Source organism: Erithacus rubecula, assembly GCF_903797595.1.
Source record: "Erithacus rubecula genome assembly, chromosome: 10".
NCBI classification, from domain to species: Eukaryota; Metazoa; Chordata; class Aves; order Passeriformes; family Muscicapidae; genus Erithacus; species Erithacus rubecula.
The window spans coordinates 27,840,712-27,868,028 of record NC_136662.1 but is presented as its reverse complement, the minus strand read 5'-3'; the positions used below and the strand labels follow the sequence as shown (position 1 = coordinate 27,868,028).

The 27,317-nt window shown below is 43.9% G+C and overlaps 1 protein-coding gene and 1 long non-coding RNA gene across 2 annotated transcripts in view; one reads left to right on the top strand and one right to left on the bottom strand.

The window, feature by feature from the left end:
• The window catches only part of ACBD6 (acyl-CoA binding domain containing 6), a 78,742-nt gene that overhangs the window by 6,003 nt on the left and 45,422 nt on the right, over positions 1-27,317 (bottom strand). The window lies entirely within an intron of this gene.
• On the top strand, positions 26,393-27,300 carry LOC306806085. The gene is made up of 2 exons (XR_013775388.1): positions 26,393-26,680; positions 26,818-27,300. It is a non-coding gene; the product is annotated as an uncharacterized lncRNA (long non-coding RNA).

Here is a 27,317-nt window from a genome sequence, read left to right as displayed (position 1 = left end):
GTTATTGGAAAGGCAGGATGTCAAATGTGTGGGCTGGGGGATGGGAATCCAGCTCTCCACTGCATCACCACCTCCAAGACTGCAGCCAACAAAACCCACAGGTGAACAGGACTGGAGCCATGCAGAAGAAACCCTTTCCCCCTGGAATGCTTTGCTGCAGAACTCCCTATTAAAACACATAGGACTGCTCCAGGAATGCTGCAGATATTTGTTCCTCTTCCAAAGGCCTGCAGAAAGCACTGCTGTTTCAGCAGCTGGCTGCAGATAACAAGGTTTTTTATTTCTCTTAGATGTACTTCCTGGCATCTGCTGGGCTAAGGAGGGAGCACAGGTCCCGGCATAGGAAATGGGTCTCTTTAATCCCAGTGTGGTTTTTAAAAAGAACTATTAATCCAATGTTATGCAAACATGGTTTGCACTTTATTTATGCTGCGGATTTTCCCCCTGCTTTGAGCCTGCCCAATGGCCAAATGCTATTTGTTACACTTCTCAGATGCCGTGCTGTTTGCTTCTATTTCCTCTGTGACAAATTTTAATCCAGGTAAATGGAAAAAGCTCTAGTGTGGTCACTCACTAAAGGCCTTGAAAGCCCTCGGGAAGCTGCTGTTCTCAATCCCTCTTTGATTTGGCTTTTTGGAGCACCGTGGCTAATTGCAGCCTGATGTACCCGGCTGCTCCAGGTATGGCAATGCTGAGCCTTCAGAGCAAAACGGTCACACCTGGACACTAATCAACGATGGGCTGTGAAAGTCAGGATTATGGCTCCCTTTGTGGGAATTATGTGAAACAAACACTGCCTGCCAGGCACTGGAAGTGGCTGTTTTGCAATCAAACACGATGTGCAGAAGATGAGTGAAGATGAATTGTAGCTGGCATTGATGCAAGGGATATTTCCTGATGTGCAACAGAAAGCAGTGGCCTTTTGAGCACCTTAATGTCCTCCTCCCAAGGTGTGTCTGTGCTGGGATGGATGATCCCAAACAATGAATGGGCAGGTACAAGCCTCAGTCCTCACCCCACTGGCACCAGTCAGTGCAGCTGGAGTGCATCCTCCACAGCTGGGAGGAACAGAGATGTCACAGTGATCAGATGGATCCTCTCAGCAGATGGATCAAAGAGAAGGTGCTGAGAAAGGAAGCTGATGTTGGTGAGTGGGGAAGAGGAGATAGGCAGCTCTGGGCCAACACTGAGCCAGGATGCCTCAGAGAAATGCCTCTTCATGCCTCTCTATCACCTGTGAAAATGTCACTGTCACGGGTTAAAAAGGAAGAAACCTGCTCTGATTCAGTGAACTTCAGCACAAAAGAGGGCAAAAGCCAGGCTCAAAGCAACATCTTCTGTAAAGGCTTGCAAGGCACTGGCAGGCCCTTGTCCCAGAGCCCTTTTGGCAATTCTCCATCTGTAAAATGGAGGAGCTCATGGAAATGGCAAAACCCACACAGGTAGACAGAAAATGACCTGGAAGGAAAGAAAGACCATGACACACTCAAATGCAGGAGTGCTCAGTCACAGACACATTACTGACCAACAACAGATCTGATTCCAAGATTTCCTCTTGCCTCCTAATGCCATGTGCCATCCCTGGTGGCTTCTACAGCCTCCTGGCACATCTGGCCATGTCAGGGTGACAGCTGAGCTGCATGGCCTTTCTGGGACATGAAAACCCAAATGTCCATATTTACCCAACCCATCAAAACAAAGATGCTACAAAATCACTGGTACTTCCTACATGCCAGGTCTGTGACAGATGTCACTCAATGAAAATCCAACTACCAGTGGATAACTTATTGGATAACAGGATTTTGTTCTGCTCCTGAGAAATTTAAGCAAGAGAAATGGGAGAAGATGGACCGGGCGCAGATGGACCAACTGTCTTATCTGCTAAGTGGTACCATGGCTGCTGCACTTGAATTCTGTCTTATAAGTGATAGGATTATATTGGTGTTGCTATCCCATGTTATCCCATGTTCATTCCTTCAGAATTCCTATTCCCTGCTTAACCTAACACAAGTTCTGGACTGAAGGGCAGAGACAAGGAAGTGGCTTGGCTAAACCTGCTGAGACGCTGTGCACTCTGTAAGACAAGATTGCTGCTGCTTTGCCATTTCAAGTAGACTTTGACTGTCAATGTCTGACTGTGGTTTCATGGGACAGTTTTAAAAACAGTGCTGAATAAGCACTGATAGCTCAGAGCTGCTTCATTCACTCTCCAGGCTGTGTGCAGTGGGAGGGAGATACTGCCTCTTCCTCCATCTCACGTGTTTTGTTTAGCACCAGTGGAGAAAAAGGAAAAACTAATTCATGCTGGTTACCTGGGTGAGCTTTGGTCCAGCCTGATCCCATACTGGTGATGAAGATGGACTGGATCCTCCACACCAGCACAAGGGTCTGTAGGGGATGCACACCTCGAGTGCTGCTCCATACCGAGACCTCACTTTGATTCCTCCAATCACCTCCCAAACACAGCAGGAAGCCTCTAACCGTGCCCTTTCGAGGGGTAGCACATGTGTTCTTTATTTTAAGGTATTTTTCACCTATATTACCTTTTCTTTCTGCTCATTTGAGGCACCTTTTAAGGTGCACACTCGTTCCCATTGACAGACTCCGAATGCTGGCAGGGATCGCAGGAGATAAGAACGATGAGGTGATAAGAGTGTTTAACAGCACTGGGTCCTGGGCAGCATGATGGGCCAGAGGGAAGATAAATATTTACACTACATCTTTAGAAGGTGAATAAAAAGGGCCAGAATAATACAGACTCTGAACAAGCACCGGTGCTTAGGAGCTGTAATATAAATCTCTGCAGCCTCATGACACACACTCACTCAAGCCAGGGAGATGAAAAATAGCAAGAAAATACCTCCCTCCACTTTTAAAAAGGGTTTTATTTCTCATTTATTTCTACTTTAGACTTCAACTTCCCAACAATTTACTTTAACCTCATCATCATCATCTTATTCTCTCTCTGATATTTTCTCTCCAAGAAGACTGAGCTCAATACACCAGAATTGACATGCTAATACCCACCAATACTAAAACCAGGCAATGGGGGCTAACACAACCAGTCTGAAATTTAGCAGGAGACATCCCCATGTGCATCCTTGGTCCCAATTCCAAGGCAGCTCAGGCACTCTCCAAGGACCAAAACTATGGGACAAAGGATACACAGCAACCTCTGCTAGAAGCAAAACCAAAAAGCATGCACTGTTTTTTAGGGATTGCAAATAACCCAGGCTGGCAAGTGCAGGGCATCCTCTTAAGTTTGCTTCCTCATTAACTCTCTCACCTCCTCTGCATGTGTGCAGGTTTGGCAGGGATCCCTTTGTCACTGAGCTGTCTTTCTCCAAGAGCTCTCAGCTCTCTCCTCTGCTCACTTCCTCCCATTCTGACCATTTCCTACACTGTGCCAGGCAGATATCCCCGAGGATGGAAGGTGCTAGACAGATTTTTATCATCACCTCTCAGGCCCTTCTCCAGAGCCTACTGCCAGGCTATCATTTAGCCTATCTTCTAAGTGCCTCACAGATAAATTAGATCTGCATAGAGAAGCAATTATTACATTTCTAATGGCATGAACCCTTACAGCACAATCTGCTACTGAAAGGCAAAGAAAATTGCATTAGCTTTTGTTTGATTCAAAATTATGATCAAGGGAAGAGGGATGTTGAAGCCCTTTAAAGCCAAGCTTCTGAGCTGGGGATTTTTCTGTCTGGGGACCTCCCTGCCTGTATTCACTGCTGGAGCTCATACTCGTGGTTCATTTAGGAGCACTAATTTGGAGAAGCTGCTGTTAAAAGCAGATCTAAGAAAGCTCAGAGAGAAGAGGATGCCCAGGAACCACCACTGTCTCCCTCCTGAAGCCTGCATTTGCTAATGCTCCCAAACGCCCCCAGCCCGAGGAGTTCAGTGTGCCAGGGTTACGCTAATCCCTCATCGCCCTAGTTTCTAACTGGTGCTGTACCTAAATTTCCAAGTGCAATTTCAATGGGATTTATCACATCTACTATGATCAGCATGTAGTGCTGCTGGCACAGATACAGGCTCTCAATATCCCACTGCAGACATGGCTGTCATTAATTGCAGAACAAACTGATTTCTGAACCTACGCAGCAGCTCATGCAGCAACACTGAAACTCTCAGGGATGTTTTGCTATTGAGCATTTTCAATCCATTTTGCAGCCAGCACTCTGTGCCCAGCTGTGTATTAGGACATATTTATAGGTTATCCCAATAATATTTGCTACTGCCTGTTACTTTCAGCACCAGGCATCTTGCTGCTCATCAAACAAGTGTGCTGGTGCAATAGAAAAACTGCCAGGAAGCTGCAGGGATCAAAAAAATGTTTGGAGAAGTCAATGCCTGAAGCTGTAACAAGTGTCACAGCACTGTGGCTGAGCCAGTCCCCCTGACAAACCACACAAATGCCATCCCAAGCTATGGACAGGATGATATTCCAAAGCGCAGGATGTTAAAACCTCTCTTCTCAGGGTGCTTCCCTGCCCCCTCCCTGCATAAAAGTTAGTGCTCCTCTACTGCTTTATCACTTTAGCATGGCTGAGGCAGATACCTGCTTATTTAAGGGGCAGGATAAATGGGCTGAGACAGCTTTCCCATCCCCAATTCACTAGGGAACGCTTGGAAATTCCACCTGACACCGGGACCGCTCTGTGCTCTTAAACAATCTCCCGTCTGATCCGATTGTTCCCCAGTGGGGAGGCAGGCTGCAGCTAGCTCAAGAGTCATTGATTGGATTAACAGCCTAATTCCCAACAGATGAATAGAATACTGATGTCTTGTCAGCCCACATCATAGAAGGAAAACACAATCTGCTTCTACAGCCCGAAATTTAACCCTTTGCTTCCCTGCTCCCCCCTCCCTGGGGCTGGATGCAGGGTCCAGCACTTTCAGCTGGAGATCCTACCTATTTGAATGAGAAAAGATTTATTAACCTTCAGGACACTTTGCCTAATCATCAACATGCCATGGGATCACATGCTATTTTCTGTAAGAAACCCTCTTTTTCAACCCTTTCCACACAGAAAAGATTCATACCAGGGACCTTATTATTTTTAATTCTCTCTTTTCCCACCTGCCAATACAGGGAATGCTGTATGCTTCACAGTAAGCTGCTGAAAATTCATCAGCTTAGTGATACTTATCCTGAAATATACAGATATTGAACGTTTTCCGAGTCTATCATTTGATCAGGAGGATGGATCTGCCTGGAAAGGAACACCCAGCTGTGCTGCAGGAGAGGCATCCCTGCAAAGCCCTCTCCCTGCAGCAGCTCTTGGCAAGCCATGGGGCATGGGAATGAAGTGGGGTACATCATCTGTTCTTGGAGAGCTCCTGTTCTCCACCTCCTAATGGAGACACTAATGTTTTCTTACCTCATAGAAAGACTGTGATAAGAAATTAATTGCTACTGGTCAAATGTTCACTACCACAGCAGCAGGACTGTGTGCATATTAAAGAGATTCGCCAAGAACAGAATTTATTTATGGACTCCTTGGCATTGTCTGCATTTATTTCCTTGTTCAGGAGATAAGAATAAATAAAAATGATCCCATTTTAAGGAATTAATTCAAAATTACCCTATTTTTGTCTCCGATCACTGGGGTCCATAATGCTGTGGGGTTTTTTGTTTCATGTTTGCATTTGGAAAACAGGCAGGTATGTGAGGGTGTTACTGTGAGGGTGGGGAGGGTCTAGCACATCTTTCTCAGAGAAGCTGTGGCTGCCCCATCCCTGGAAGTGATCAAAGCTGGGCTGGATGAGGCTCTGAGCAACCTGGTCTAGTGGAAGGTGTCCTTGCCCATAGCAGGGGTTTGGATCTGTATGGTCTTAAGGTCCCTTCCAACCCAAGCCACTCTTAAGATTCTATATACTTTTGGAGATTGCAAGGTGTGCATGACCCAAGGTAAGCCAGGTTGTGCTGTGAAGCAGAAATAAGGTATTTCCAGTCTTATTTAAATTTTGCAACACACCTGCAGAGTAGAAACACTCTCTCCATCATTCTTTAACTCTAACAAACTAATTAACCCAGCCCTAACACGACTAATAGGAGAGAAAGCATGAAAGGATGGAAGTGCACACCTTTCTGTTCTCCCTTCTATAACCAATACCTGCTAGTCATGACAGTTTTCTAGACCACAGGGTATCATAACATTATTATGCATATAATAAACCTGCTAGGATACTGAATGAAAGAAACAGTCCTTCCCCCTCCTGGTTTCCAGCACATCAGCCTTACAGATAGTCCTGTCTTCAGAGGGACAGGGAGTCTCTGTGCTCACAACATGGGCAGTGGGGAGGCATTTATTACAGAGCTGCCCTACCAAAATAATTAGCCAGAAATGCCTCATCGACCCAAACAATTCAATTAATGCCCTATTAGTATTTTAAAGTGGTTCAAATTATTAGCTCTTTTTACAATTTGAAACCATAATGTTTAATTTTCATCCCAGATGTGAATTGCTCCAGAATGGCAATAAATAAATAAATCCAACGAGCCTTGTCCAGTGCAGCCCCTATCCTGCAACACGGGTGTGTTGCATATTCACAAATCCAGGTTAAGGATGGGGACTGGGGCAGTTGTGCCCTGGAACTAGCAGACTGCAGGTTTTATAAATACATACAGAAATAATTAAAATCTAAGGGGTTTAGAAGGGTTAATCTCCTTTAAATAATCCCTGCCACAAAGCCTGTAAAGTCACTGCTGGCACGATGCCCGCGTGGGACCGGCTGTCGGGTATCAGGACAGCACGTGTGGATGGGAGCAGGGAGATTAGGAGACAGCACTGCCACGGTGCCCCACCAATGCTGCTGCCCCACAGATGGCTGCCCAGGCACTGCCCAGGGGCTGGGACTGCTGGAGCAGGGCTGGACTCAGCACCAACCAGCAAGACAACATGCCACTTGCTCCACCTGATTAAAGAGAGAGAAGGAAGCATGATTAGGCTGCTAAATTTAACAGCTGAGAGTATTGCTGCCACTGCTTGGTTCAACTCAGCCCTTGCTGACTGCAAGGCAAATGCTGCCTGATACTTATTTAAAGGAATTCAGGGCATTGGAAGTAACCCCTTTGCCTCTGCAGGTTTGAACCTAAAGCTCTGCAGGATGGAAGAGATGTTGCACTTTTAATTGTCAACTCGAATGGCTCAGAGCTGCCCCTCTGCCTTTCCAGATGTCCTCTTTGTAGAACCTGTCATTTCAAGCCAACAACTGAGTGGCCATGAGAGAGAAAGAAATCCAGAAGAAAGTGGAGAAACCACCCGTGTCTGGGCTAAAGCACTGCCTGTCCCAAACCCATGGGTTTGATTCCCATGATTTGGACAAAGGAAGGCTCAGCTGAAATGCCCAGGAATGCCATGGCAGAGCTGAAGCACTGTCAGAGAGGGTGTGTTGTGAGAACAGGCATGGCTGCAATTAAAGCCAAGTCACAATGTGCTGCAGGAGGAGCAGAGGTGCTGCTACCAGCCCAGGGAGTTTTTTCTCCTTCCAGTCAGTGAAGATAAAGACTTTGGAAACTCTTCTGGACGCATAAACCTTCCTTGGCTTGGTGTGCAAAATCAGCACTTTCGACGTTGAGACATTCTGAAGCATCCTCTGAACTCATTAGATGAGATCTGGATTTTATTAAGCCAAGCTTAAGAAAACCTGGGTTAGCAGGGAAGCTGAGTTCCAGAGGCACACAGCCCTCAGCATGAAAGGCACATTTTTTCTCTTTCGCCTTTAGAGCCAGGAACCTTGCTCGGATATCTCAAAGCACTTGAGGATAGTGCTGTGCCCTGCAGCCTCCAGACAGCCTTTCCTTTCCAAGCATGCCTGTTTCTTAAGGATGATGACTCCTCTTTGTGGCTAATCTGGAATTAGAGAGCACGTTTGCACACTCACAGCTGTCTGTCAGAGGGGGAAGGCATCACAGCCTGGATCCTGCCCTGAAGTGGACCACTGCCAGGGAGAAGCCAACTGCATGTGTTGACTTAAGAAGCTCCCATCTCATCACCTCAAAGGGTTGCTGTTTTTGTGACATCCAGCAGCCTTTTAGCAGCCCCCATGAATTGTATTAGTAGCTGCTTTGCCATTTGTTATTTTATAAGGCACGAAGCTGCTCTTTCATTTGCTCACGCACCACTATACCTCAGACCCTGAAAACTCATTCTATGATCACTGGGGCTGTTTCCCAATGGAAGAAAGGAGGAATAAATAGTGAGGGAAAAGGTTTGTTGGTACTGCTTATTCACAGACAGTCAGGTTTCCTAACAGCTATTAATGAAGTGCTACTACTAAAGAAAGAAAAAGGAAAAATGTCTGGAGAAAACTGCCTCAGGACATCAAACTGTATCAGTAACTGGGATTTCTTGAGGAGCCACAGTGCTATTAAAATACAGCTGAACTAAGTACTTGCAGTTTGGTCTGTCATTAGGTATTTAGTGAGATGCAAAATTGATCTTCCCTTTAAAGGGCTCTTTCAAAGTCTAGAGGCAGCAGTTGCTCTCTCCCTGTGCTGTATAATAGAGGTGTTCCTAATGAAATTCAGCAGGAACTGGAGGCAACCAGGGAAAACCACAGCCAACTTTATAAGAGGCAGATTTATGTTCAGGGATGTCCTGCTCTTTGAATGAGTTATTCTGCACAGGGCAGGGATAACAGGTTCTCCATTCATGGGTTGTACAAGTGTGGCAGAAGGTCAAGTTCCCTGGTGGTGCTCGGTCTGAGCTGAGGGCTGGGGTTGCTGTCACATCTGGGGCTGGGCTGAGCAGCTTCATCCCATTTCCTACTCCAGCAGCCCAGGGAGCCCCCAGAACTGGGCCCAGCCCACTGGAGCAGATGGCAGGTGCTGGTGGTGGCTGCCACTGTGGGCCAGTGCTGAACCAGTGACCCAGAGGTGAAAGGCTCCGTATCTCCCATTATCAACCCCCAGAGCCCCCTCTGAAGTAAGTGTTAATACATTAATCTTTCTGACTGATGGAAACAAACTGCAAATATAACATTCCACAGGGGAATCTTTATTTATATTGAGCCCATATCATGCTTAAAAACATAAAGTTAAGGGTAGGCTTAGGTTTCAGCCTTCCATCAGAAACACTCCTAGTTAATGCCACCTTTTTTCCCTTCCAAGTACCAAATTTAAAGAGCACGTCATCATGCATTAGTCTGAGCACAGCCCCAGTGTGGATGGCTGCAGTAAGTAATAAACTGGTGTTTGTGTTTCCTGCTGTGCATGCTGTCCTCCTAAATAGTTTAATAACAAAAGAGTATATTTCCAAGCACTGCTGGAGTGCCTCGATGAAGCATGTGGTGTAGGATAAATACCTCCACATCAGGACACTTTTCAAAGCCATCAAGCAGAGGGGTCAGTCTGTTGTGGGTTTTTTTAAAACTGCACAAGCTAATGCTTTAAGAGTGTCTTGATGGAATCAGGGAAATTGGATTGTCCCCCCATTTGCTGGCCTAAAACAAGCCTTTTTTTATTTATCCCATTAGAGGAACACAAGAGAAACCTTTTAAATGTCACTAAAATTTTCCCTGCATTGCAAAACCCAGTCAAAAGGGTTTTAATTTTCCATGAGACCTCTTAAGTAATGCAGTATGTCAAGATTTAATACCTTGTGTGTAGGGGATTGTCTGTATTCTGTGCTGTTTCACCAGGGTGACTCCATAGGGTCGGTCCTGGTCACTGGATTTGGTCCCTGCTTGAACAGCCCACACCACTACAGATCAGGTCTGCTGAATGAACAGGCAAGTGAAAATGAGATGAGATGCACCTTTCCCTGCAACAGTCCAGGATTAGCAAAAATTCAGCAGTGCTGCTCATTCTCAAGTGACTTTGTTCTGTGACTCAAGACTCTCAGGTTTTGGGAAACCCTGTAATTTTTAGGCTTTATTCACTTTATTTATAGGAGAACCAGGGAGAATGGTCAAGAGGTGCTTTTGCACATAAGGCTCCACGTTCCCCTGGGATATTTAATAAGATAAACAGGGCAATATCACAAGCAGAGTCCAGGACTGCAAACTGGCACAACACACATTGGCTAAAGATGGCAACAGGACCATAAAGCCTTTGAAGGCTGGGCTGATGCCCGCTCCAACCTTGCTGTCCCAAATGGCTTCTCAGGGCCTCTTGAAGCTCATCCCACTTGTCAGCCAGCCTGGGAGCTCTGGGTGATCTGACCTCCCAAAGCAATCCCAACTAGTAACATTTGCTACTAAAAGACACCATTTTTTTTGCTCCTGTGGCATATGGGAGCTCTCTATCCATACTGTCCATGTTTCTTTATGCAGACAGTGAACAAGTCATACCACAGTGGAAAAGTGGGATGCCAAATCATTCTGGTCTGAGAGTGTAATTCTCCCCAAGGCTGGTTTTGCAGAGAAAATAGGAATTGGTGGGCAATAAGCATCCAGGCTGGGGTATGTGAGTCTCCAGTCTCTTGTCCCTGAATTCACACGGGAAATGTGCAGAGCCCAGGTGATCAAGCAAGAGGAGGCACATCCCAGCCTCTCAAACAGTCCCAATAAAACCCAGCTCTGAGACCAAGACACTGCCTACTGATCTTCACCGTAGGGTTGCATAATCTATTTTACAAAATGTCAAAATCCAGCATGAAAATTGGAAAAAGGGGGTAGGGGAAAAAAAAAAAAAATCAGAGCGGCTGGTTATTGGAGCAGGGGCTGTGTTAAAAGGATCAGGAGGTGGTGGGCCAAGTGGTGGGGGAGGGAATGGGATAAAGCAGTGGGTCTAATCAAATCAGTTTAAAAAGCTGCAGCCTCTCCGAGTTAACCTTGCCAATCAGGGAGGCAGCGGGAGCATGTCTGCGCACATTAAAGCGGGAGCGCGTCCTTGAACCCGCCCTGCTCTCCCGCAGCCCCGCACCCTGCAGGCAGCAGCACAGCGCCAGGCTGGGCTCAGCCTCCCTCAAGAGCGAGTCAGCATGGCAAAGGTGGATAAAATCCTTCCTCTGATTAGAGGTGAGCCCACGGGATTAAGCTGGCAAGAGCTGGAGAAATGTTAAAAAACGAACAAACCAAAAAACGGGGAACAAAAGGAGAAGCCCTCCCATTGACAAATGCTGCTGCATTGAGCCTGGCAGCTGTGAGAGGCATTACTAACCTTCACTAATGACTGAGGGCACTGAAGGCACTTTAAAATAAATATTCACTGGGAATTACACAGGTAATCTAAAGGGATTATCCTGCTGCCTTAACAGGTCCATAAACTAAACATTAAATGGTCTACACAAGTGTTTTCATTAATTTTGACCCAAATCAACCCTTCTGCTAAAAGCTCTGGAAAGCCAGATTCGATTTTGGAAACCACGTGTCTGCTCTGAGTTAGCACTCTTATAAATTCCTCCAGACCCTGTTTTCTAAAGGAAAAATAGGGCTGAGCTCTTGGAAGGCAGGAACCTGCCAGCAGTGCTTTAGCAGAAACACACACTGCCACCTAATCCAGTCCCTGTGATAAAAGTACCTGTGCTCAGAGTTTTGGCTCCAGCCTGTCTTCCCTGGGGAGACAGGGAATGCCCAGCATGGGGAGAAGGAGCTCTGCTATAGAGAATGGGACAAACCCTGTGCCTCAGTTTCCCCACCTGTAAAATGTCAGTGCCTTCCAGCTGGGGCACTTGTCCCTGTGCCTCAAACTCCTGGAGGGCAATTTCAGCTGGACCAGGGCTGTGTGTTTGAGTGAGGCTCAGCAGCTCATTCTCTCTTCCTAATTTCCCAGTTTTGTAGAAAATTAGGAAAGTGAGAGACATGATCAGGATGCTTGAAGCACAAAAATATGCTGCACCAATGGATCTGAAGTCCTTGGAGTCCTTCTGGGTCATCTGTACAAGTCAGGGTAAAGAAGAGTCAAACACAGTGGGAAGGTGGCAGGGTAAGCAGTCCAGAAAAAACTTCATTTTTAAAAAGCTCACTATTACTGAGGCAGTAATGTGCAATTTTAGTATTTTCTAAAGACTTTTTTCAGAAGTTCCTGCCTTTTTTTTTTTTTTTTTTTGTAAGGTTAGAAAAAGCCATGAAAGTCTAACTGTCTAACCTGGTAAAACCTAATTTCACAGAAAATCTTCTTTGAAAGCCTTGGCAAGTGCTGTCTGAAGGCAGTGTGGAAGAGTGCTCTAATAGCAGCATTTTAAACTCACACAGTAAGAGCCAGTAAAGCCAGTTTTGCACACCCTCAAATGAAAAATCGTCCTGCTAAATGAGACTTCTTCCCCCTGAAATACCTATTTTTTATGAACTCCTGAATATATGCTAGAAAAAAATTTAACAGATAAAAACAACTTCTGTCTTTAAAGAAGATGAATTCTCCTCCTTACTTTTAAAATAAACAAATAGCCTTGAAGTTCTCTTTATGTACTATAAACAAGTGATAAAGGGGAATAGATCAACACCGAGGAGACCTGAAGCCTCTAACAGGGATCCAGAGTTTAAAATCCAGGATTCAGGCTTAAAACTGGCAGGAGTCACATTCAGGTATCTGTGAACAGGGAACACCTGTGGGACTGACTAATACTTACAGGTTTGTGCTGCAGCCCAAGGATGTGAGTGGAAGGGGAGATATTTTAGCAGTCAGTCACTTCTGCTGCAGCCTTCCTCAAAGCATCAGGGAGGCTCCTAGCCACATGAAATATGGATATTCAACTATCAGGTGATTCTAGAAAAGCTCCATCAGAAAGCCACCAATCAATCCAAGAAAACTCACCCTACTGCACATCCTGGTCATGCCACAAAGCCTCCAGGACTAAAGCAGACTGGAAATGATGGCCCAAAGCTTCAGTTTGTACTGAATGCAGCAGCCCTGAACACCTAATTCCATCTACCAAGAGTTTATACAAGTAAACCCTTCTGTGGGCTGCATCAGTGTCTGATGCCTAATGAATACTAAAATTGGGTCTGCAAATGCCATGATCACTGTATTTCCCTGGGCTGATAGAGGCAGAAAGGTTGGAAAAAGCTGGGCATTATCTGGAAAAAAAGTTTTATTTTCTTCCCAGGACACCTAAGGTTTCCTAAGGAGAATGGGTGATTATTGACTTTGACTATCCTCCCTCAGGAAACCTTTTCTGCAGAACTGTAACCAAGACTTCTAGCTCCCACACTCCTTTTACTACTCTACTAATTGTTCTGCAAAACTTCCCCCACATCTTGTGATCCTGTGAAGGGAGAAGTCCCCAAGTCTGTGATTTTTATGCAGTTGTAGCTCTCACTGGAGCAACTGTGCAACAGCATAAAATTCAAAGATAGACAGCTTTCCTGGGTGGCTTTTCACACCTTGAGTGCTCAGGAGACAATACCCTTCTCTGAGAGGAGGCACAGTACTGGGGAGAGATGGTACATATTAATTTCTAAAAGAGGATTTTAATCATGCAACGTCCTCTGCAGTCGCACAGAATTTAATCTCATTGCTGACAGTGGGTGATGGGGGAGCATGTTAAGTGGAAAAGTTGTATTCAAGACCTTCTTGCAGATATGTGCTACAGGCAATCCCTTGGGAGGAAGGAAATGACCCAAACCTGTCTCTGTGGCTGCTGACCACCCTGGCCTGGGCCATATCCACTCACAGTGCAGAAATGCAAGCACATTCCCAAAGTTCTGCACAAGGTTCAAGTACACGTGGTAATAGAGTTAGCATTTATCAAGCCTTACTTTACAAATATTGATTTATTAATCTAGGCAAGATCCAGGGATATATACACATAGTATTCCCATGCTGGTTACAGAGACTGAGACACACAGAAAAAAACCCACTGTCTGACTTACTCAAGGTCGAACGAGGAAGAGCTCCCAGAGCCAGGATTAGTTCTGGGATGCTGAGCTCCCAGCACTGTGCTGTGGCTCTCAGGACACACTGTCCTTTTCCACACCTAAGTCTACATTTAAGGACACTTAATTTCACTTTGTGATAAGGGAAGGAAACACTGAAGTTGAAAACCATAAGCTGAGAGCTCAGACTTTCCCAGCTGCTACAGAGAGCCACCATGACTGGGCTGGCACCTGCTTTTGCACAGTTATCTTCACTCTTCTTCCTTCTCTGCTTGCAGGCTGCTTAACCACTCTTGGCCAATGAAACAATTAAGTGTTAAAGACAAAAATCCCAAAGGAATTAATATAATCTGTTTCACCAGTTTTTATTGGGACCTTGAAGTTTATATAAGAAGTTGTACTTGGAATCATTAAAAAATTCTCTTTTAGAAGCTCCCATGAGAGAGAAGAATGTTGGTGACAATCAGTGCCTAGGATAGGTGAAATCCAATGCTTTTTTTGCCTCTCTAAAATAAAAAATACTTCTCTAATAGATTAAAAGTCAGGACACCCCAAGTGATGACCCAACAGAATACAAATCCATAAAATCCATACATTCCATGAAGAAGGATGTGTGTTTTCAAGCAGCATACATCTGATGGCTACATTTTAAAGCAAGTCAAACTACTGACCAGGTAAGTCACCCTAAACATCCTTTTGAGATATTAGACCAGCTCTGGACTCCTAATGGATAAATATTAAATATACAGCCTTGCCTGTAGTATGGGAGAACTGTAAAAAGCTAAAGCATCAGAGTGACAAATGCAGACTAAATCTGAAGGAATGGCTTTTAAAAGACAAGGAATTAGGAGAATCCTGCAGAACCCTGCAGGAAAATCATGGCAAGGCTCTAGGCACAGTTCTCTGTGATTTATGCTGCTGAAGGCACGGGATGTTCTGTCCACTCCCAGCTGGCCTGGAACATGGGAAGTGTTGCTGCTCAGGCAGCCAAAATCAAGCCCAAAGCCTCAGGGTAGACAACAGACAGCATGAAAAAAGAGGATACAACTTTATCCAACACTGAATGTTAATGACAGAATTAAGGCCTATGTTTCATCCTTATCTTTCTCCAGTTGCTTCTTGCTTTTCCTCCTGAAATCCCAGATTTTTGTTAACAAAACTGAGAAAAATTGACTACCTGAATGAATGAAAATTCTATTCAGTTTTTCCTTTCAAAACCAAACACACCACACTTACGATGTGATTTTAATTTATTTTTTAAGAAGCATTTTAAAATTTCCTTGTAAATGTTTCTAAAAATGAAATTCTAATTCCATTCAGATGTACTTGGCCACAAGATAAAACAAAAAAACCTAATAGTCTAACAGAGAAGAAATGTCTCATTTGCTGTTTTCTATCCTGATTCAAATGTAAAAATTAAGAATGTTAATAGACTAGGGTAAACTACATGATTAAACAAACATGGGCAGACATTGTACACCTGATTAGCAAATGAGGAATTAAATTTACAATAAAGGCTATATTTATCTGCAAATGAACATATCTTAATGACTACTAACTAACAAAAATCAACCTTTCCTTAGAAAAATAAGCAAAAACTAGATATAAATTGATTATTAAATCAATTAAGTCAATCTTATCCTGTCAGAACCTCCCTCATTAGAGTCACTCTTGGATGCAGAGCTGCTGCTCTATGGTGTGGCCACCCAGGCAAACACAAAATGATGCAGTGCCAAAGGTACAGTGACACACATCACCTTCCCAGCACATCCTCCCCAAATTATACCACAGGCTCCCAAACTAAGCATATCCACTAATGCATAGAGCCAATTAATTTGTCCTATTTTCCTCTATTAAACAAACAGAAAAAAAGTGGGTCCCTATAAGTGCCTGAACCATTTAGAGAATCTGGTGAAGGCTGACTGACTTTCATTTCTTAGGAAAAAAAAAATTAAAATTGTGTTTAAATGTGAAGCAACTGGTTGCAGCATTGTGGGATTAGTTGGATGAATCCTTCTGTGGATATAATCAGCTTAATGGCAACAAAGATCACAGTGCAGTTAGTGCAGCTGTGACACTCAGAGCATTTCACCAAAAGGGGAAGGTTTGCACCAAGCTGGAACAGTCTCTTTTTATTTCCAGCCTTTTTTATTTCCAGCCTCTTTCCCTCTCTCTCTCTCTCTCTCTCTCTCTCTCTGCAGTCAACATCCCATCAGCTCCATTAGCATGAAAGAATTAAGGAGGGAAATGGGTAGGGAGGAGCAATTTACGTCTGTGGGTCAGCATACTTACACAGCATCATATAATTCAATTAAATGGACAAATAAAGTGGTGCTAGTTGTTTTCCAAACTCAGGTTAATTTTAACTTAATTCCCACACTGCTGTGGGCCAAAGGGCTGTCTGAGGCTGCCTTACACATGGCTAAATGGCCAGCTGGCTGTTATGGAACAGACAAGCTCTTCAGAGCATTCTTACTCTCAGGATATTCTTAGTACCCTCATCTTGCCACAAAAAACCTGAACTTCAGATTAAAACTGAAGACTTGATTCCCTTAATTACAGCTCTATTTGCACTGGCAAATTAATTGGTTTATATTATACCTTCTACCATTGTTACACTGCAAAAATACCACGAACAGTAAAACATAATGGGTGGGAGATTTTAGCTTGCCCTGTAAGAAATTAAGAAATGCTATCTTCTAGATTTCTTAAATTAAGACTTCCATCATTTAATCCACTGATCTACCTAGAATAGACAGTACTAACACTTACAAAAAATAGTTAACTAAATTCTAATTTATTAACCACTAACTATTCTCTTTCTGGGTTTTGCTTCCTCTGGGAAAAATCCCCTGAGATGCAGGTGAATGTACTAATGACTGAAAACAGCTGAGGATAAATACATAAGACCCACAGATCTATTATAGAGAGAAAACTGCTGGATATGTTGCTAAGCAGGAACACCTCAGGAATAAGCTGATTGCTGTAGAGCTTGCTAAGGTTTTCCCTCTTAGCTGGTATCACTCAGGTCCATGCAGTTGCACTATGGAACCAGGCCTGTGAAGGAGAACTAATTTCCATTTGCAGAATAAAGACCTTTTTCAGCATCACAATGTTTTGAAGCCCTTAAAATAAATCAGTGCTTGAAGATTCACTGCACTTTCCATAAATAATGCAAGTGTTCCTCCTCTGCCTTGGCCAAAATTCCCCCTCTCCATAATATCAGAGCAACACCCCGCTGTCAACCTCCCCACCAGGAATACTTGCACTTCAGCACTTCTGCATGGATATAATTTGTAAAGTGCTAGGCAAATAAGCAGACTCTGAATTGGGAAATGTTCTTGACAGACCACCTGGCACAAAGCTTTCAAGCCCACCAGGAACGTCGGGAGGCCAGATCTGCACGTGTCACGTCCATCACCTCCAGAGGCTTTCAAAGTTTTGCTTTTTGTGAGGCTACAAAATGCATCTCCAGAGCCATTATATGAATTAGTTGGAAAGGGGTAGGGGGGAAGGAGGAGTAGCTAAGAACAGCAATACACCCTGTGAGGACATTTAGAAGCATCTGGCTCGGAGATATTAAGAAAGGAAGGAAAAATTAATCACGCCGGCTGGGAAAAAAAGCCTGGCATCAGCACAGCCACCTTGTCATAAGGCAGATATTAATAATGTGAACCCCCAGGGAACACTCAGACATCTGAAAGATCCACTTGTTGGCTCTCACTGAACAGGCAGGTTTAACTGATGCCTCTTTGAAACCTTCTGAATCTTTCTGCTAAAACACTGTTGGTTTGTTTTTGGTTTTTTTTAGCAGCAAAAAAGCCTCAATGCTAAAGATCAGATATTTCCTGCGTTCCTTGCTTTTTTCCAAATGGTATCAAAGACATGACACCTAACATTTTGTAGACCTGTAGGTCAGCTGCACTGTAGCTGCAAAGAAAGGGGAGAGAAATGGAGGTGAAAACTAGCTAAGTGTTTTGAAAAGAGAAGAAGCAAAAAGGCTCTTGCTGGGACAGGAAAAAACACACCTGGCCAGGACACCACAACTTAGATACTGGATTAGATTAGAGTCAAATATAAATTAGTGGCAGTAACAATAACTAGAACTCACATTATGAAGAGAATTTATTAAGACAACAAAAAAGGGTGAAACCCTCATTTTTTTTGTTTCCTGAAAGCCAACATGACAAAAGAACCACTGATCTGCCTGGATTTGGGAAATGAGGAAAATGCTAAAAGCACACCAGGCACTCTCAATATTGTATTTCTGATCTCTGGGACCAACTGTGACTCGCAGTTCCAGATTCCCAGGACACACAACTGAGCCACTGGAGTGTAGCATCAGCTACAAACCAAGAGTCTCAAAGACCAAATGATGATAGAAAAGATGTTTCTATGCTATCTGACGATGGAAGCAGGAATGCTTCCAATGGTAGCAGGAGATGCTACCATTGAAGCTATCAAGAAATCACATCAAACAAGGTGGGTTGTGGTTTGGCAGATCTATATGGACAATTCCCCCAGCTTGGGAATAGTGCTCAGAAATTCTTTATTTAGAAACAGCAGACTCCTGTCCTGGAGGCCAGAACTCTACCAGGTGTTTTCAGTAGCTAGGCACGAGATTGAAAGCATCATCCATGCAGAAATGAGTGCCATTGTCTGCTTGAGTCAGAACCAATTTTGCAGCTGGATGACCGTGTTTTAAAACCACCCTATCCCAGAAGGAAATACTTCCTGCATGGGGTACAGCTGTGATACATTCCTATGCAAATTAAGCAATTTTCTCTTTTTCTCTATGAAAAGTCTCCCATTTCTTCTCCATCACTGATTCTTCCTCCCAAAGGATTCGGTAAAAGGTAGCACTTGCAGGGGGTTTTTAAAACTGATCCCAGCAAGGGACACAGCCCTAGGACACATGCCAATAAAAGTCCCATTGAGTTAAGCAAAGAATTCACGTGTTTATCCTTTGCCAGAAGTCCTCAGTAATGACACCTTCCCATCCTTTATATCCTCAGTAAGACTCCTTCTGCCATGACCCTCAGTGTCACTGCTGCCTGGCATTGCTTGGGGAAGCCATGAGCCAAGAATACCATTTTTCTGCTGATCTCTGTTTTGTTCTCTTACTTCCATTCACTCAGCCTTTCCATTTGCACTACCTGTGGCACTGCATCTGATGCCAAGATGATCTCTTTGGGACAGGGATGGTCTTTGCTCTTGCCTAATGCCTTGACTTATAATTTAAATGGGCACAAGAGGAACACTTGAACTGACAGGCAAAAAAAATATATATCTTCCATTTTTTACTCCATATACATTTATAACCTTTACAGTGTGGTTTATCCCAACTGACTGGGCTTAGGAAGTTGTTTTTTCCAAGTCATGAGAGCAAACTGAGCACATCCACACTTAACTTTTCTGTCTGAGAAGTAAAATGAATGATTTAAAGTCATCACAGCTCTGAGTTTTCCTTTGGCTGTGAAAGATCCAGACCAAAACTACCTCCAAGGTTTAAATTAACCTTTTACTCTGCAATTAGAACTGGAGGTAAGGGTGTATGTGATCACTTCCCATCACTCCAAAAACAAGCCCTTGGTCATTAAACTGTGAAAAATGGATCATTTGCAATTGCTGAGCCATAACTACACATCTCTTCTGAGTCTGACCACTGGAATTCAAAGTGTAATGCTCAATTTCATCCCACTTCAGAATCCAAATTACTATGTAATCTGTAAGCACTGCTTGAAAGCATCCCTACAATAGCAGCAGGAATAGGACATCACAGAGAAGAGAACCAGGCACCTTTGGCAGATCTGACTTCTGCCTCAGATTTCATCTACACAGTCCAAATGTAATTAAAAACTGAGTAAAAACCAAAACAAAGAAACAAGGAAACAAATGGGAAGGGAAGGGAAGGAGGGAAGGGAGGAAGGGAAGGAAGGGAAGGGAAGGGCAGGGAAGGAGGGAGGAAGGGAAGGGAAGGGAAGGGAAGGGATAGGGAAGGAAGGGAAGGGAAGGGAAGGGAAGGGATAAGGGAAGGGAAGGGGAAGGGAAGGGAGAGGGAGGAAGGAAGGAAGGGAAGGGAAGGGAAGGGAAGGGAAGGGAAGGGAAGGGAAGGGAAGGGAAGGGAATTGAGATTTCCTGAACACAGTTAACCTGGCTTCTGGCTGACTCCCTGCACACATGTCTAAGTTTCTTTGTAGCATGTTCCAGCCTATTGCTTGTCTCCCTTCTGTGTCAGATAAGGATCTGTTAACCAGTCCAAACTCCTTCCTTCCTGTTTTGTTCATTAATCCCTACCTGGATTTCAGAACTGTGCTGAGAGACTTTCCAGTCAACAATCCAGGGAAGGAAAATGCCCACAGTCTGAGCTGGGGCTTTCCTCCTCTTGCAGCACCTCACACCTACACAGGGCTCATCATTAATTGTGCTCAGCCTTGGACAAAAATAACCTTAAGCTTTATCCCCATTCCTTTCCCCTGCCTCACAAAAATAATGCTGGAAATATAGTAAAGGCAGTAAATATCATAGGGAGGGGGAAAAATCAATTAAAAGAAATCTGCAAACCATTGTGTTAGAGCATCTCATTTAAAGCAGCCACTTTTTATCTGCAGGGCAAGTTAATTGCAGTACTAACATTGTGCATCACAGAAGATGATAAAACTTTTAAGGGTATTTATTGTGAGCACACTAAATCTAAGACTGTACCCCACAAATTAATTTAGAAGGGTGGCAGAAGTCAGCTGGCTAGAGCTGCTATTGCTAATAGCTAGAAAAGACCCACTTAATCACTTTGCATTTTTATTTGCAGAAGATAAAGAAACATTTCTTTCACTAATAGTTTCATGCTTGTTTCATCTCATTTTATCCAGACTGCAGGATCTGTTTAATTTCATTTCATCAGTTTTCTAAGGTTCTTAAAAGTACCATATTTTTATAATCTTGTTATATCCATGAGATAAAAAACGATTATTTGCCCCACCATTTCCCAAATGGGAAACCACAGCAGAAAGAAATCAAGTGACTTGTTCAAGGTCACGCTGGAATTCTGTAGCAAAACTGGAGAATTAGAAACCTAAACTTGACTCTGAAAAGAGCCATAAACAGAATCTCTTCACTGAATCCATAGATATTCTACAGATCTAGGCATCTACTGTTTTGTTTTTTAATAACATATATAATGTAGAAACCCAGCTCTGAATGGATAGATCTTTTTACTTCTCTCAGAGGAAAAAACAAGCAAATTCTCTCACCTGTGTTGCAGGTATGGCTCTATGAAGAGGAAAAAATGGTTATGATAATATTTAATTGATTTTCCTCCTAAACCTTAGCAGAGCTGTAACTCAAGCTAAAGTGCAATATCAAAGTTCTGTGCATTCAAGATGTGCTGCTCATGAGAACTTGCTGTTAAGTCATGAATTGCTCAGTGCCTGGAAATTTCTGTTAGTTTTTATATACAGCAAAATAAATCACTCAACCCCTTCCCCCTTTGATGACAGCTGCCAGCACAGTTTTGTTTCCAGTGTTTAACAGCCTCGGGAACTTTTTGCTCCTGCACAGGCTGGGCAGGAATGAAGCAGGAGCATACAAATAATCCAACAGGAATCTGGAGAGTGCAACCACCAGCTTAGAAGGAGGAGATTGTGCCATGGATGGGACAATATAATATTAGAATAGCAAGTAGTAGATAATCACAGTAGTAATCACAGTAGTATATAGTAAAAACAAGTGTATATGTATATAAATATATATATATTTATATACTGAACAGCCAAAGCTTTTGCCCTACACCTCAAAACCTGATCTGGGGAGCCAAAGAGATCTTCTGTACATTCCTGTCAAGCTGGACAAGAACAGATGCTGTAGACTCATGCAGTGTTAATGGGAGGAGCAGGTGTGTCAAACTCAGTCCCTGGCTGAGTCCAAGCTGCGGTTTCCATCTCTCTTCCAAGCTGTGTTGAAGTGCATTGGCAGAACAACATCCATCTGGGATGTATCAAGTGCTGACCACAGCAGTATTTGTCCTCTGCAAAGAGGATATGAGCAGAACAGTCCAATCTGCATAAACATTGCATTAATAATGGCCTAGGTGAAGATTGCATTTTAATTCTGAACTCCAGCCGAAGGACCTGCTTGTTTCAAAGTTCAGAGAAGCTGCTGGTAATGATGAATATTTCAGTGCCCACTCCCAGGGAAGGCTGTGTGCACAGTGCAAGGCCACAAATCCCAGGCCAGGACCTCAAGCTTCCTCTCTGGTTTAGCAGTTCAGGCAACACCCAAACTCAGGCTGTGCTTGGGCAAGGGATTGGGAAACCTTAGCACATTCCCCTGGAAGAGAACATTTTGGAGTTCACAGCAGACACTGGATGCTCTTCTGAAGAACAGGAAACACCACATCTGCCTCTGCTGTTTTCTCTCACACTCCAAACTCACCTTAATGATTATTTACACTTCCCTCTTCCAACCTTCCTCTCTCCTCCTATGTAAACGTGCTATAAATACAGATTTGGCATAAAGCCCATCCATCCATAGCTCAGCTTCCCCTGATCCTAAAGGTCTTTTTCTGGACAAGCTGTGATTTAGCTCCAAGTTCCTGTAAACCTGAGTAACTTCTTCCAGCCTCTCTCAGCATTAAATGTGACACTTGCCCTTGTGCTACTGATGAGACACCTGTACCTTGAGAAACCAAATTTCAGCATGACTCATGTGAACTTCTGTATGGACATCCTTCTCCTGAGGGCCCCATGAGTCCTTCAAGAGTTGTTTGGGGTTTTGGAGGGAACACTGGCAAAAGTCACCCTCCAGTGCACATGCCATAGGACTTTGCCCTGAACAAGACCAAGACCTCTGGCCAGTGTCAGATAATCCGTCACTATAAGCTACTTGCATCCAAGCCAGATATTTATTGCTATTGATCTGCCTGGTCCCAGCGAAAGACTTTTGTTCTCCCAACCCAGGACTTTGACCTCAATTAAGTTATGAATTTCAATCCGATAGACTGCTCCACTTACCCTGCTGCTCTCCCTGACTGGATTAATTAGAATTAGCTAGGCTGGGAGTCACCCCGAGCGCCTCATGGATCATGTTATTTTAATAATAAATAAAGAGACAGCAGCGGCATACAAGGGAGGATTTTGAAAGATTGTTCATCCAAGAGCATCATTCAAGACCTGCCAATACTAATTTCTCTGAGTTTGATTACCTCATTTACTTCTTTTTATTTCTATTCATTAATTGAGTTTTATCCCCCATTACTTCAGCTCCCCAAATGTGCCCTTCCTATAAAGGAACCAGACACACGCCTCACTGTTACAAAGTTTTATTACTGCAGCTCATCAAAAGTATAGTTAGCAAGAATGGAATAGTCATTAAGCATTTAATAATCTAATAGTGCTGAAAAAAAAAATATATATATAATAGGGGAGGGGGAAGGGAGGGAGAGGGACAAGACAGGCCTGTCAGTTGCTATGAAGTGTGCACTGAGGGCTGGCTGGTGGACAAAACCTAGAAGATAACATCCAACACTGGAGAGAATGCACATATCCATTGGGATATTTTCTGACAGCACAATAATGCCTTTGGAGCAAGCCTAAAACTGGGTGAATACCAAAGGAATTTGATTGGCAAGGGGAAGTTTCTGAACTGGTGAGTTGAGGCCTGATAGGTGCATTATCCTTATTACTTCCCTTTCCCTATGAAAGCAATGACACACCCAAGGATGTTGGGCTGCCCAAGGCTGCACTGAAATGGATTGTCTCAGGCAGCCATGTCACAGCCATACTCTGGAGTTACTGACCCATAAACAACACTTATTTGTCATGCTCATTTTAATGTTTAATTGGCTGGAACAGCAGAAACAGATTTAGATGATGGAGGTTCAACAGTTCTTCCAATACTGGTACCCAGCCTGCAGACAGGCACCTCCTAACCTGAGAATGAACAACACAGACAATCTCAACACACCTTCGTGGAAGTTCAGGCCTTTGTTTTATAACAAACTTCTATTCCAGCCAAGCTGAGCACTGTTAAAAGAGAAGGGAAGACTCATTGCAACATGGAATGTATAAGATGGGACAGTCCATCAGTGTGTCAGATAAACTAGAAGATTACTCCAAGATAGGATTTACTTGTTTTGTTACAAAAACTACTGAGTAGTTTTTCTGTGACAGGCAGAGACAGGATGACACCAGCCTTTGCTACCCACCAAGACTTCTGCTATCCCTCAAGAGTGGGGATGCCTGCTCACATGGATTTCCAAAGGCCTTTGGACACACCCTCTCACCAAAGACTTTCCAATGATGCTGTCATAGAGCAAGAGGGAAGGTCTTTGCTTGAGAACTGATTACAAAATTAGAGATTGAATAGGAGTAAACAACCAGCTTGCACAATGCACAATTGTTGGTGAGAGTTGGAGCCTCTGAGGGATCTGTGCAAGGGCCTGGGTTGTTCATCCCACAGAAGGAAACAGGGGAAACAGGCTGGGAGTGAATCACCCGAGTCCTTTAAACCAAAAGCTGCCTGTAAAACACTACAAAAGGATCTCAAGGTGACAGGGTGAAAAGCCTGCAGATGAAATTCAGCTCTAATAAACACCAAGCAATGCATATGTGGAAAAACAATCTTCAGTCTAAATCCAGAGCAATGGGCTCTGAACTAGCTATTACTACCACTATGGAGATAGATCATGAGTTATTACAGACAGCTCTGTAACACCAGCTCAGTATTCAAGAGCAGTTAATAAAAAACAACAAGGAGGCACTGGGGGAAAAAAAAGGGAATAAGAAAACAGCACTATATTGCTTCATTATACCTCATATTGCACTTACAGCTTGGCACTGGGAGAAGTGCTGCTCCCTTCATCTGAAAGCAATAAGGAAGAACTAGAAATGATCCAAAGAATGACAAGTGGCAAAGTTACTGAGCAGCTTTCAAATGGGGTAGGATTAAACAGATAAAACTCCTTAGTCTGAAAGAGAAGTGATCAAGGGGAATCAAAGAGGCCAATAAAGCCAAAAGCAGGACAGAGAAGGTAAGTGAGGGAATAATTACTGCTTCTCATTGCACAAGAAAGATGGGGCTCTAACATGAAATGATCATGGAAGTGCAAAGCAAATGCACAGTTAAACTACAGGACTCCCACTAGCATCAAGTCTGGGAATCCAAAGAGGGATGAAAGAAATTCATCTAAGAAAAATCCAGAAGTGCAAAGGTAGTAACAGTGGTTGAGGAAGCCTCCAAGCCCTGGATTCTGGGAAAAGATATGAAATTATCACTCTATGCTTACCTTACTCTGTCTCCTAAGCATTCACTCTTCCCTGCCACTGGAAACATGATTCTGATCTAGAAAGTCTCCTGCACTGACACTGTCCTCATGGATGCAAAAGTAACAAGTTGAGAAACAAGAACCTACTAAATTAGCTTGGCCATTTTCAGTGCTGCTCTGCCAGTTACATTCCATGGAGCTATAATAATGAAAAATCTTACTTAAAATCTAACCAAAATAAGCTTAAAGAGTTACTGCCCCAATATCTAAAGCATTAGAACAATCTTACTTAGCAAAACTTAATAAAAGTGCTTTGTACTAAAGACTGCAAATGTGAGATGCCCCAATGATTTACCTAGAACTGAGGGTGTTTTATTATTGGTTTTTTGTTCTCTATGGGTTTGGTTTTGGTTTTTAGAGCAAACTGGGAGAAACAAGTGCTGACAACAGATGAATACAAAATTCCACTTGAAAGCGAAGCCTCGAGGCTTTTTTTTCAAATTGATAAATTCTCAGGGAGAAGGTGAGTGGCAGAACGTCTTCAAAACAGGGAAAGCTTTTCCAGGAGGCTGATGGTAAAAGAAGATATTGTAGGAAACATCTCTCCTGAGCAAAGAGTAGCTGACAGCTTGGCTGTTCCTCTGGCAGGGATGGGTGATGCCAAAGCCATAGGAAATGAAGCAAGGCTGGTGACCATTCCTAGGGTGATTAGAGATCATTCCTAGGGTGATTAGAGACCATTCCTAGGGTGATGTGTTCACCTGAAGAACCAGCTTGGCTGCCAGAGGTATCCTGTTTGGGCAGTTAACCAAACAGCTTAATGAGGGGCTAAAGCATTTCCAACAATGACCTCAGGAATTACAGGTGTTGTAACACATGCTGATTTCAAAGATGACCCTGGGACCAAGGGCCATGGGGCCATCCCATGTCCTCTCGGGGAAGCATTCAAGGAAGGGCTCTTTCGGTCTCTGCAGGGACACATGAAGACAGTGAGGAGCAAGATACCTGCTTCTCCTCCATATGCCACCTGCCCTGACCTCAAAGCTCACTGCTGCTGCTGGTTTGTCTCCCGTGAGCATTGACAGAGAGTGTACCACAAAAGAGCTGTGGTGTCAGGCAGGGGATCAGGCACAAGGCTCCCTGAGCTAACACTGTGTGCCTTTTGCCAGACTGCATTCCTACCTCAGTACTGGCTGTGGAGAAGTGCCTCCCTCTGCACAGCACAGCCCTCACTACAAAGTGATGCCCACAAACCACTAAAATGTGCTGCTGTCCTTGGTCCCAGCTTTTTAAACTCTGCCTTTTGATTAGCCCAAAAGCAGCTTTAGACTTTGAGGGCAAAGCAGCAGAGACCACTGTGAGTTTTTTCAGGACCAGCTCTTGGATTTCACTTTCCAAACCCTGTTTTTGCAGGACACAGGAGCCTGCAGCAGTTCCTGGCTGGTGAGCTGCTTCACAGGCAGTGCTGCACATGGGCTGCCTGTGCAAGGTGCCAACTGCTCTGCTGCACCAGCCATCAAGCAGCGATTCATTGAATACAAGGAGCACAAGAAACAAAGAGTGGACAACTCAAGCTGGAAGATATGAAGAAACAATGCTAAAAAGCCCAGCCTGGACAAGCAGAAGGAAACACTATCTGTACAACTGATGGTTAGTATTGATGAGGCCTCAGGTGGCTTCAGAAACTCAGGAGAAAACCAGGGATAAATCTCTGCCTTTCCCAGCATATATTTACAGTGCAAATATTTTGCAAATGTTTCTGTTGAAAGGGACTTTTCTCCCTGTAGGTAAAAACAGCATCTGCTGAGTGGTGACCATTTAACATTCAACCTGCTGCCAATCTACATTCCACAGAGAGACCTGCAGGAGAGACATGGAGCTGTGCCACTTGTAATAACTGTGTGACTGGCACCATGTCAATGCTTTAATGTAGAATGCTACCCTCTGTCACTAAGCAGATCTCTCTTTTCTTTTGGCTAATGGCTTTCACACCCACTGGCAGCAGTGTCAAGACTGAAGGGGTTTGAGGCTGCAGAGTCTTCAGAGATCTGCTTGACATAAATGACCACAGAAACACTGAGACAGGGATGGGGGGTGGTTAAGAGAAGGACACTACTGTGGTTAATAAATTTGCTCTCACTGCTTTGCTTTTCATTTCTGTTTAGTGTCCCCATGCATTTACCACTGTAGCTCCCTCCCACCAGCACAGTGGTCAATTCAGCAGTACCTGTGACATCCTTTGCTTGTTGTGAGCATACCCATGCCAAAGCCTCTGCTGCAGCATCAG